At 41.0% G+C, this 12,856-nt stretch overlaps 1 pseudogene; it reads right to left on the reverse strand.

Moving 5' to 3' along the window:
- Positions 1–3,292: 3,292 nt before the first annotated feature.
- On the reverse strand, positions 3,293–5,315 carry LOC110302345 (annotated as a pseudogene).
- Between the last annotated feature and the right edge of the window lie 7,541 nt (positions 5,316–12,856).

Here is a 12,856-nt window from a genome sequence, read left to right on the forward strand (position 1 = left end):
TTCCCATTACAGAGGGTCAGATTCTGTGATGACTGTCGAGTGGGAGCCAAAGGAGCAGATTATACATTTACATCCATTCATTGGATGTATAGAATCAGAGTTGACAAAAGTGTGGCTGTATGGCATCATGTCCCAACCACCTGGTGCTTCAGGATGTGTCTGTGTTCAGACACTGGCTAAGGAGGATTTTGTTTGGTTAAGGGGAGCTAGTGATGTCTGTCCTGCCCCCAGGTGGCCTGTGTATGCCACAGGTGTTTGCAGTGTACAAACTTTGTTGAGGAGGGGTCAGCAGGGAAGGCACACACTCAGAGCTAGCACAGTGTCTGCGTTTCTCTGAGGAGCCTGGTGTAACTCAGGTACATAGATGGTTTGGAGGTAATTGTCATCAAGTGGTGTGAAGACACACAGTCCACTAAACCAGCAGAGCACCATGCTTCTTATCCTGTCAGCAGATATTGTCAAAGGTTTGTCAATTGAAGAGAAGTGTCTTTGTGTCTCAACTGTCCTGTGACAACCAAATTAAAATGACTTAGAGGCTGAGTCACTGTGTGGTCTCCTGGACATTAGGTGTATTCACTGAGAGGCAGCTGGCCTCACGAAGGTGAAACTTCCCAGGTCTCTCACACCACCGAATTTGGAGGATTTCCCTATCATTTTTTTTTTCCTGTCAGGTAGCTAGGTATCAGTGACATGAAGGTATGTAACTGAGGAAGTCCCTGAGGTAAACAGAAGAATCATAGCTTATTACCTGCCTCCCTCCCTGGAGGTGGTATTAGGTGCCTCCCATGAGTGTGAAACGTCAAAGTAAAGAGAAGACCCTTGTGGGCTGCACCAAGGCCATGCACACACCATCCCTGGATCCAGTCACTGAGGTCTCGCTGACCCTTTGGCACAGAGCGGGTCTGCAGAGCTCAGGCTTTTCTCTAAAGCTTTACATTTGTTGGGTTTTTTTTTTTTCTGTCTTAGGTTTATTGGCTTAAAAATGAGTCCTTCTGAGACAGTAGTGTTGTCTTTGAGTCATGTTTGACAGAATGGAGAAGTGAGGGGTTGCACATATTTTCCTGGGCTCAAGTGTCTATTAAAGCTATTTGAATGTGGCCACCTGGTACCATCCCAAAGTCACACTGCTCCTCCGTGTCTGTGCCCCACCCATATAAACTTAGCCCGTCCCTACCTGACCATGTGACGCACATGTGAAGGGTCCACTGGTCCCGGAGATGTTCTAGATCCATCCCTGGAATCAGATAGTGGACTTTGAGAAAGTAATGATATCAGTGTACAGAAAGAGCAGCTATCCATTTTCCTGGTTTTCTTTATGGTATTCAGTTGACTTACCTTTTTCCTTGGCATTCCGCTTTCCACCATGATGAAAAAAACTCTGAATTAAGAGGAAAGATTCTTGAAGGCAGGCTGTCATAGCTGCGCTCCCAATGCTCCTGAGACAAAAAGGCAGTGCGGTGTCATGGAAGAAAGTATTGTCAAAACGGAATGGTCACATGAGCCATTCACACTACTAGATGGAGCCCCAGATACTGCAGCTCACGTGTGAAAGGATGATGTCTAACCCGTGGCTCTACCATACGGCAGTGTGACCTTACTGAGCTCACCAGTAGAAGAAAGACTTTTAGAAAGCCTTGAAATGTTCATTTAGCGTCCCACTGAATGCTACAAAACAGGGCAGAACTGAGGTTGTCCTCATAGGAGGAAGTGTGGCTTCTGCCTGCTGTAGACACCAGTGTGTGTGAGCCACGCTCCCTACTGACTTTGAGGATCTGACACTGATTTGACACTGCAGGATGATCGTGAGCAAGTGGGTGGAGCCTCCCGGGCGAGGAAGGAGTCTGCAGTAGGTAAAGACATTCCTAGTCACGTCCTTAGGACAGAGCACAGGAGGAGCTGAGTGTCTCCTCCTTAGGAGGGGAGATGTGCTTCAAGGCTATCATTTCCTACTGGAAGAGAAGGCTTGGCAGAGGGCAGAGAAGGTGTGGAAGAGGTCCAGGGAGCAGCTGGTCTCCCACACTCAGGAAGCAGAGAACAGATCTGGGGCTCCACTCTGAAGCCTCTAATCTTCCTGCAGCACGCACTTCTAAAGATTCCAAACCTCATTCAACTGAACGACCTTTCCAGCTCCTTATATCATTTACAGCATTTAATTACTGAAGGATCCATTGTACATCATTTATTTCTCTCTTACTCTTACATATCAAATATCCTTATTAAAGGACACCTCCTCTAAATAAGAGTATGTTCACATATTGTTAGCTCTGGTAATAAAGCTAAGCCCAATTCCACTTCACTTTTGAATGCCAGAGGTAACCAAGGACTCTATTAACATGTGAGAAAACTGCATCAATTTCTGTTCTTTTTAAACATTCTCCTCAGTTATCCAGGATTAATTTTCTGACTTATATTCTAATTTTTAAATCTTCCAACAGTTTATTAGAAAGAATGTAGACATTTAAAAAAATCCCCACTGTCATGAACATAAATTGAGGTTTTCCAGCCAGGGCATAAACTGAAATCAAAACAGAAAATAAAAAAATCCAATAGTATATTAACATTTTCTACTCATTTGCCATACTGACAGTGCAAATACCAATCTGGTCTAAAATAGACATACTCTCAAGTAACAATGTACAGCTTTTTTTTTTTTTTTTGTCCTCCATGCTAAGACATGTAAAAGCTTAAGGGCCAAACAATACCAAATATATAGGCTTCAAAACCCATCTAAGTTAGGGCATCCACTGGTTTTTGCTAAAATGCACCTGAACACTGACAAGAGATCACATACAATTATATAAAGTACATTTTTTTTTGAAAAATAAACTTTAGTGGAATAATTCTGAAAGGTATCTTGGAAGAATGGCAGGGTATCAATTTGTTTCAGCCTCCTTTAAGTCCATGGTCTAGGGTCTAAAACTTTCATCTTTCTCTAAGCTGAGAGCTTTCCTAATGTGTAANTAATTGTGTTATGATGAAAGACTTAGATGAAATGCAATTATTCATCCGAGCTGCTGGAGCAGTTGACTAGGATGTCAACTGCCTCATGGAATCCTGGGAAATGTTCATGCATACAGATACTGCCTTAGCTGACTTAAATCATCCCATACAGTGGTACATAATCAACCCTTAGTGAAGCCTTAAAAAAATAAATAAATAGAAAGTTGACAAATGGGTTACAGGAGGCAAGTACAGCCTATCTGCCTTTAGAGCTACCAACTTAGGGATTTTCTCAATTATGAAATCTTGCAGAAGTTATTTTTCTTTCTCAAAACCCAGGCGGTGACATTCCTTACTCCAGAGCTGGCATTTTTTCATCGCCACTGTCTTGTGAATCATCAGCTGCTCCATCTACTTCTGGTAAATCTACATCCTCATCACCACCATGTGATTCATCATCTCAGAGAAACGGTCAAAGTTCAACATGTCTTCATTCAAGTCATCCACCCAGGCTTTCCAATTATTGAAGTCCACACTGAGCCAATTAAGCTTTGCCCTTTCCTTTGTTAACCTAGGCCATGACTGGCTGGATTCTCCTTCTCGCAAACAACATAAAATCGATCTGTCCGTTCTTTTATGTTTGGAATCATTTGGATCAATACAATGAAAAAGATCAATTTCATTTATATGCTTAAAATTATCGCTTCCTCCTGAAAGTAAGTTTGGATTTTTCAGTGTTTACATTAACATCTTTACTATCTTCAACACAAAATTCAAGTAATGCATAATCCCTTCGATCGTACCATTTTGCAGAAGCAGGCTGCGTGGTGAACAAGGCAGAAGGCCAGACAAACGGGTGGGCGGGCCTCGCTGGCGGCAGGTGGCAAGTCGACTCCTCTCCAGCAGTGACTCCGGTGGTCTCTCGACTTACATTCTATTAACCATCTCAATATATGTAACTATATAAATCTAAATACGGCTACAATATAATCTCACCAATAACATCACTTACCTCTAATAATCTTAGCCAGCTCAATAATCCTTTTGTTAGTTGGAGGTCTACCCACTGAACAGGATTTTTAATGAAAATTAATCTTTCATTCAAGAGTTAACTAGAAATCAGGGCCAGTGAGACAACTCAGTGGGTAAAGCCATTTGCTGCCAAGCCTGACTGAGTTTGATCTCCAGGACCCACACAATGTAAGGAGAGCACAGACTCCCCCCAGTTTATCCTTTAACTTCTAACCCCATGTCATGGTACATGCACACACATGCACACACCCACAATGAAGTGACCAAGGTAATGTCTTCTTGTCCTGATCTCCATTTTATGTTTGCTCGGGCACTGTTTTGCAAGCCCATAGTGCGTCCCCCCACCCCCAACAATAATGTCTGTCTTGGCAACACCTTTGAAACTTTCTGACCCTGCCCAGATGTATACTACAACAACTGATGTGTTCTTCCAAAACCAAGGTCACGGGTTCCCCTGCCTTATGTCTGACAATAATGGAGTGTTCAGGGTATGGGGTGGTGTATGCCTGCCAGGAGGAACCTGTATCAGGTAGGGACTGAGGGGTGCAGGGAGGACCAGGACGCCAGCATTCCCTGTGATATGTTAAATAGGCACTCCAACCATTTGGCCCAGGTTTGAAATCTAACAGTGGAGTTCAGGATGAAAATAGAAATAATAGACCACTCTTTTTGTCCTTATTGATACAATAATCGGTCTTTTTATCCCTATATCCCTCCTTTATTCTCCTCTCACCCCCTAACACTAGAGAGCAGAGAAAGAGATCCAAGTCTAAGCTCCTTTACTCCGTTTCCTCCCTGACCACGACCAATAACAACTTGCAACTAACTCTGTGAATAATGACAGACATCTATAACCCACCACAAACCAAAACCCACTCACCCCACCTCTCAGGAATGAGGGTATCTTTCTTGTTCTTGAAAGTGTTTCCTGATTTCTGGGGCTGAATGTAGAGGAATTTCCCCTTAATTATCTGATTGGCTAAGAAAGATGACAAATACCCAATCGCTGGGCTAAAATGAGGAGGTGGGTTTTCCAGGCCAAGACAGGAAGAGGAGGGGAGAAGGAAGAGTTGCAGGAGACAGCCAAAGGAGGAGGACAGAGGGAGAAGAGCGGTTGGAAGGAGGGTGGAGCAGAAGCGCATGGCCTGGAGAAACAGCAAATAGTAAGGATTTCATAGTTGGGGAAGAAAGTGGTGTAGAGGCATATCTGCCCAATATAGCTAGGCGTGCAGTTTATAAATATACAACCGAGTTGTGTTTTCTTTGCATGGGATTATTGGGGTTGGAGATTCACCGCAACAAAGTTGCTGTGGTTGGAGACTTACCACAACAGGTGAAGACATGTTCTGAGGACCCTAAGAAAATTGGGATATTGGCTAAGTCCTGGGAGCGCTGGTTGTTTCATTCACTGCCCAGGCTGTCTGTAACAGGAAAGTGCAGGGCTTAACTGAAGCCCAAGCTGGAGCAACCTGTGAGGCTGGATCACCTGGGCTACTTATCTTGTCTTCATTGATGTCTGGTCTTTTTGCTCTGAAAACACATAAACTTTTAAAGATACTATCATAGGGAGGCTTTTGCATTAACACATATATAGAATGTAGGGTGTGCACAAGTCAGCTAATGATGATTCTATGATTTATGCTTGAGCAGGTGAAAGGCATCCAGCAATTTTAAAAGTCTGGACTGCATAACCAAATTGTAATATAAATCCCCATCCATGCCATATGAAAGGATGGCATGTAATAAGTCATGAGAACTAGGGAGCCAATAAGATTTATTGGCTTCTGCAGAAACATTCCTGACTCAGCCTGTCCCTTGAGCTGTTCCCACATAAGGGAATTAGCATGTGTGTCACCTATTTTGTTCTTTTGGGTCTCTTCTTCCATGTCAGCAGCCAAGATTTTCAGGAGATTTTCCCTGAATCTTAATTTTGAAGAAATCTTCAGCTTTTCATTTCCTATTGAAACAAAAGCATATTATCTTCTCCAAGGTGACTTATTTCCTGACTTCCATTCTGAGGTTACCACATCCTTATAGGCTGGTTTAATTCAGCAGTCCTTTTTAAAATCCATTGTTTTTCAGCAGCTGTGCTACCTGTCTCATTGACATTTAAAAATTTAAATTCATAAAGCCTTATGCAATCTGTCTCTGGGGGGCCTTATATCCCCCTTTTGTTTTATGAGCATTTTCTTTAAAGCATGATTATATCTTTCCACAACTACTTGACCTGTAGGATTATAAGGTATACTCATAACATGTTTTATGTTGCAATATTTAAAGAATTGTTGCATTTTATTGGGTACACATGCTGGAGTATTATCATCTGTAGAGCTATCCCTAAGATAGCCATCATTTCTACTAAATGTGTAACTACAGAATCAGCCTTTTCAGAGCCCTAGGCAGATGCCCACTGAAGCACTGACCAGGTGTCAGTTGTATGATGTACATACTTTAATTTTCCAAATTCTGTAAAATGAAGCACATCCATCTGCCAAATTTCATTTCTTTCATTACCTTGACAGTTATATCCCACAGGTAACAGAGCTTGACTATATAAAGAACAAGTAGGATAATTTTTTTTTTTTGTAATTTCTGTGGCTTGTCACCAGGTTATAGAATGACCCGTCCAGCAGGTCCAGTCATTCGAGGGTCTCGAGGGGACCTTCTCCTAAGAACCAAATGGGGGGTAGAGGGAGACGAGGGCCTTGTGCGAATAACAACACGGAGGAACCGGTCTGAATTGCATCAAAGCCCCCATGTATTAACCAGGCCCGAGGTTTAAATGCACTAGCAAAAGGGGAAGTGCCTTTCAGCAGGAGGAATGGGGCAGAGGAAATGCACCTCAGCAGGAGGGATGGGGCAGCGGAAATGCACCTCAGCAGGAGGGATGGGGCAGCAGAAAAAGAGGAAGTACTTCTCAGCAGGAGGGATGGAGCATCGGGAAATTTTTCTTTTGGCGACTAAGCAGGAACTTGGTGGTATCAGGGTATGTCTTGAGGTCAGGACATCCAGCGCTGACTTAGGGCTGGAACAATCTGTGGTTGTTCTCGAAGAGGTGCTTCGGTGGCCCGCTTTTGACCCCCTTTTCTTCTCTGGGAGAGAGGCCCAATTCAGAGATCAGGACAATTGTGTTGTCTTAATAGCTCCAACAATAGAATTTTTTTTCTTTAGGCCTCTACTATTTCTATGATGCCTTTTATGAAAATTTGAAGCCCCTAATATATTTTTCTATTAATTCTGATCTATTTTCTCATTTTTTAATGCCAATGGTCCTGGAAAACCTGTATGAGATTGAATATGGATTATCTATAATGAATGATTTCTGTTTCGAATTACCTATTATAGTTGTATAAAATAACAAAGTTAATTCTGAATCATCTGGAATAAGTTCAGCAGTTTCTATATGCAAAACAATTCTTTCTGCATATTGAGAATCAGTGACCATCTTAAGAGATTCTGGAAAATCTAATTAAACCATGGGACTAGCATATAGTTCTGATTTTTGAACTGAGATGAAGCCTGTGGACTTTGAATTACTTTACGTACATTTTCTGACCTATAACCTACCAGTCCTGACTTATTGGCATCTGTATAAAAGGTAGAAACTTCAGAAGTTGGTGTTCCTCTTACTATACGAGGAAGAATCCAATTAGTTCTTTTTATAAACTGTAGTTGCTTGCTTTGGGGGTATTTGCAAGCTCTTTGCCAATCCTCATTGACTACCCATAATGAGGTGATTTCAGCATTAATATAAGGCACGGTAACCTCTGCTGGGTTTCCCTACTGATGGTGAAATCTTACCCTTTCACAATCAAAACAAACCTTTTGTATATAGATTTTCAGTTTTTACTCTGTCTATGTGCTAAAAACATCCACTCTAAGATGTTATCTTCTTGCTGCATAAGTATTCCTGTAGGAGAGTGAGTAAAAGACAAAATACCTAGAATACAAGCAGCCCAGCCTTGGATCCAGGCTCCCCACATATGCATCTCTCTATGCTCTTTTCCCACTAGAGCCGATTCTCTCTCAGCCTCAGCTGATAATTTCTTGGACTGTGTAAGTCCAACTTGCCTTGTAAGGTGTCAGAGAAATTACTTAACTCTTGAATGGTTAATCCAAATTAGGGCCATAGCCAGTTAATATGCTCTAGTAATTTTTGAAAAATCATTAGCCAGGCGTGGTGGCATACGCCTTTAATCCCAGCACTTGGGAGGCAGAGACAGGCGAATTTCTGAGTTCAAGGCCAGCCTGGTCTACAGAGTGAGTTCCAGTTTGTAACTAGTCTCTAACAGCTGTGGAACAAAATATTGACACACGGTGGGGACTGTTTAACATTCCTTATGGCAAGACCCTCCATTGGTATCTCTTAGTTGATTTTTTCATTGTTTAATCTTCATTCTCTTTCTCAAGGGGTATTGAGAAAAAGCAATCTTTTAAGTCAATCTCTAAAATAGGCCATGCCTTAGGTAACAAGGAAGTTAATGGGAGTCCAGGTTGTAAGGAACCCATTGGTCTCAGATCTGTCGGTGTCTTCCATTTTCCAGAATCTTTTTAATGACAATATAGGAGAATTCCAAGGACTGGTTAACTCTTCTATTTGTAGAACCTTCAGCTGCTCTTGGACCTGTTGTTCTAGGGCCTGTAACTTCTCGAACAGGCTTGTTAGTTAACCCTTTAGTGGTAGAGCAGTGGGTACTCTATCCGCAGTGACCCTCCTCACAGAGGGGCAGCCTCTGCTGTGTCCTGCTGATGAACAGCGTGGACAGTCTGTAACTGTCTTTGATGACATTGTTTCAGTACCTTTATCAGGAACACCTCCTACTTTATGGCTTATCCCTGAAGTTGGAGGAATGACAATCTGTGTTTCCCCTGCTTCAATAGATCTCTTCCCATAAGTTCATGGCTATATCTGCCACATATGGATTAACCTTCCTACCTGACCTTCTGGTCCTATACATTTAATCCATTTTAGAGTTTGTATTACCTGAGACAATTTCCCAATCCCTAGTTACTGTGCAGGTACCTTTTGAAGTGGCCAAGCTGGATTCCAGGGATCTTGTGAAATTATTATTACATCTGCTCCAGTTGTCCACTAGACCTTCAATCTCAATTCCATCTAATTGTTACTACAATTTTGGTCTCTCATCATTTATAGCAGATTGCCAAAATACCTGTTATCTAGTAATTGAATTCTCTTGTTTTATCTGTTGTAGCTACACCATCTTGATTAAATGGTTTAGTTAAGTTTGGAGCAGCACTGCCTGTCATAGCAGGTTTTAATTTTTCCAGTCGCTTTCTCAGTCTCTCCTTGGCTGACAGGGAACAAATGGCTCTTGTTTTTTGTTGGGGCCCAAGCAAAGCCCCTTAGACAGTTTTCTGACCATAAGGAATTGCCTCTAATATCTCTGGATGAACTACATTCATAAGCGTTGTGTGCCTGCCTTCTGCATCTTTTACATATTCCAAGGTTATCTTTTTTTTTTTTAATTTGTTTATTATAAAATGTGAGTACACTGTCTTCAGGCACACCAGAAGAGGGCATCAGATCCCATTACAGATGGTTGTGAGCCACCATGTGGTTTCTGGAAATTGAACTCAGGACCTCTGGAAGAACAGTCAGTGCTCTTAACCGCTGTGCCATCTCTCCAGCTCCCTAGGGACATTCATTAGAGAAAATTTATCCTGTTTGCTCACAGTCCTTTAGGAGCTGGCTTGGTTCTCCACAGCCATAGCATTGGACAGCCTGAGCTCTCATATCTTCTGCTATTGTCTGTCTATCCACAACTGAATTGTAAGCATTACATCCATTATCCACAGTAGTTTTAATCCACTCATAAATAGGTACAGATCGGGTACCAGAAATGGCTCAGTGGTTAAGAGCACTGACTGCCCTTCCGAAGTTCCTGAGTTCAAATCCCAGCAACCACATGGTGGTGGCTCACAACCATCTGTAATGAGATCTGATGTCCTCTTCTGGTGTGTCTGAAGACAGCTACAGTGTACTTACATATATATAATAATAAAATAAATCTTTAAAAAATAGGTACAGATCTGGCTCTTAAAGATCTAACAGTCTTTTTGCATTCAGTATTAGCATTCTCAGAAGCAAACACTCAATTATTTCTCTAGCATCTGTATCTTATATTGCTCTATTTAGAGCTGAAGTTAATCATTGTTTTTTTTTGTTTGTTTGTTTTTTTTTTTAAAGTCAGCCAAAGGGTTTGTCTGAATCCTGGGTTATCTTTGTAAATGACCCAGATCATTTTCCCTTGTTCAACCTTGTCCCAAGCATTTAAATGACATTGCTTTAAGGTGGCATAAAAAAAAACATAATTTGTACTCTAGTTCAGAATATTAGCCTCCACCTAGCAACTGATTCTTGACAATATTAATGTCTCTAGTTTGATTCTGTTGCTCCGTAACTGAAGCCTCATCTGTCCACCATGTGAGCCACTGTAGTTGAGGGCCAGGTTCTAACATAGATGACATCAAATCTCTCTAATCTTTTGGAATTATACCATTTTTGCATGGCCCAGTTATTATCTGTTTCACGTAGGGTGAATGCATGCTATAAGACATTATTGCTTCATTAAGTCTTTTTAAGTCTAGTATTTCTATAGGCTGCTAGCAGCCAAATACTTCAAGCCAGTGTGATTTCTCTCTCCTGGAGCAACTTCTCTTTCAGTAACTGGAAAATTAATTGTGGGTTTTCTAATGGACCATCCTGTAGGTGGCGCCGTGGGCTCAAGATTGGATTCGTCTGAAGGTTCTTTATTCTTATCTACAGAATCCTCTAATCTCTGTTCTATCCCTTTTAATCTGGAATTCCATTTCTCAATCTTCTCCTTATCAAAGTCTGCTTTATTCTGATCTTTCCTTAAAGAGAGCATTGAAAATTGTGGTCATTACCAAACATATATTTCTATGCTGATATATGAAATAAAATTATACCGGGTCCACTTGCCCTCTGCCATTGTATATTCCATATTTTAACAAAAAATATTTTCAGTTTTAATCTAATTCTCTCCTTCCTTCAGAGACTTGACTTTATTATTTTCAAACTAAATATTTCCCTTTTTTCAGCAGCAAAGTACATTTCTAACTGATTCTATTTGTTTCTTTTACTGCTTTCAAACTTAATCCATTACCAGTTCAGAAGCTTGAACCTGCAGCTTCTCAGTCAGACAGCAAATCACTGAAAGTTCTCTCTCGGTGGGGCAGAAAGCTCCTCAAGCTAGCAGACACACTTTCTCACAATAACCACAGGAAGTATTTATTTAACGCTTGCTTCCAATTTGGCTCAAAATTTTGGAACTGGTCTTTCTATCACAAATTTAACAGTTCTCTTCCCTCTTTCCTATTATACATACTTATGTGTGTACATGTATATGTATTATTTTATATATATACTATATTACATATGTGTATTATATACATAAATGTGTAATATATGTATATTTTGAAGTATTTTGTATATTGCATATATTTGTGTGTGTGTGTATGTGTGTGTGTGTGTTTGGAGAAGGACATAGATCAGGACACAAGGGCTTCCCCCTCAGGATTCCAACTCTTTTTTTTTTTTTTATTTAAAGATTTATTTATTTATTATATGTAAGTACACTGTAGCTGTCCTCAGACACTCCAGAAGAGGGCACCAGATCTCGTTAAGGATGGTTGTGAGCCACCATGTGGTTGCTGGGATTTGAACTCTGGACCTTCGGAAGAGCAGTCGGGTGCTCTTACCCACTGAGCCATCTCACCAGCCCCCAACTCTTGATAATGAGCAGCTAAGCAGTTCTCATAACCTTTAGGACAAAGATACATTGTATAACAATGTATGGCTCATCTTAAGTTACCAAAGACCAGTTTTCCTAGTAGATTTAGCAGTTGAAGTATTAATAATACTTTTCTGGGATGGTATAATTATAGTTTAGTAGCCCACTACAGTATGTGTACAGATAATCTTAGTTTGCTACAACATGCCATGTATGTTATTTGGATTCAATTTTTTTAAAATAATTTTTAAAAAAGAGTAAGTATGAGGGGGGAAAGTTTTAAAAGGCATAAAATATGAGGATTTTTTTTTTTAGGATTTATTTTTAGTTAAAAAGAGATGGCTCAACAGTTAAGAGCACTGACTGCTCTTCCAGAGGTCCTGAGTTCAAGTCCCAGCAACCACATGGTGGCTCACAACCACCTGTAATGGGGTTTGATGCCCCCTTCTGGTGTGTCTGAAGACAGCTACAGAACTTATATACATAAAATAAATAAATAAGTCTTTTTTAAAAAAGGGGTTAATGAGAATATTTTGGATAGCGGTGGATTTTGTGTGATTAAAAAAAAAAAAAAGATACTGTCCTAAGAATGAAAAATAACAGTTGTCGACAAGACCATGAAAGCCTGAAGCCAACTCACAGGTCTAAGTTACACAGGTTTGTGGAATATGACACAAGGCTGGTGTATGTTTGATGACTGAGATTTAACAACGTCTGACCTGAAGATGGATGTCTAATTTAGCTGTAGACGCAGAGCAGAGAAACTCCATTTGGTGCTAGGCCACCATCTTAGTACCTAATGACTCTTATCCTAAAGACTCAAAGTCCCAGGAGGATGAGTTAGCTCCCAGAAAACAACCCTGACTTAGTGCCCCCACCCGGGAACACAAAGTCTCAACCACCTGCTCTGTAGTGAGAAGAATATGGCCGCTTTTGGCTTCTATAACTTACTTATGCTGACACCCAAGGATCCTTTGGGGTTGCCTTGACACAGCAGGCTTGTTTGCTTGAGTAGAGAGATATTGATGGTCTTATTGTGGTTTTTGCCTTTTAAAACCGTTCCCCATTACCTCTCCTTCATGACATGCCTGAGACTTGGTTCTACGACT

The sequence above is a fragment of the Mus caroli genome, chromosome 9 (genome assembly GCF_900094665.2).
Source record: "Mus caroli chromosome 9, CAROLI_EIJ_v1.1, whole genome shotgun sequence".
In the NCBI taxonomy this organism is placed as follows: Eukaryota; Metazoa; Chordata; class Mammalia; order Rodentia; family Muridae; genus Mus; species Mus caroli.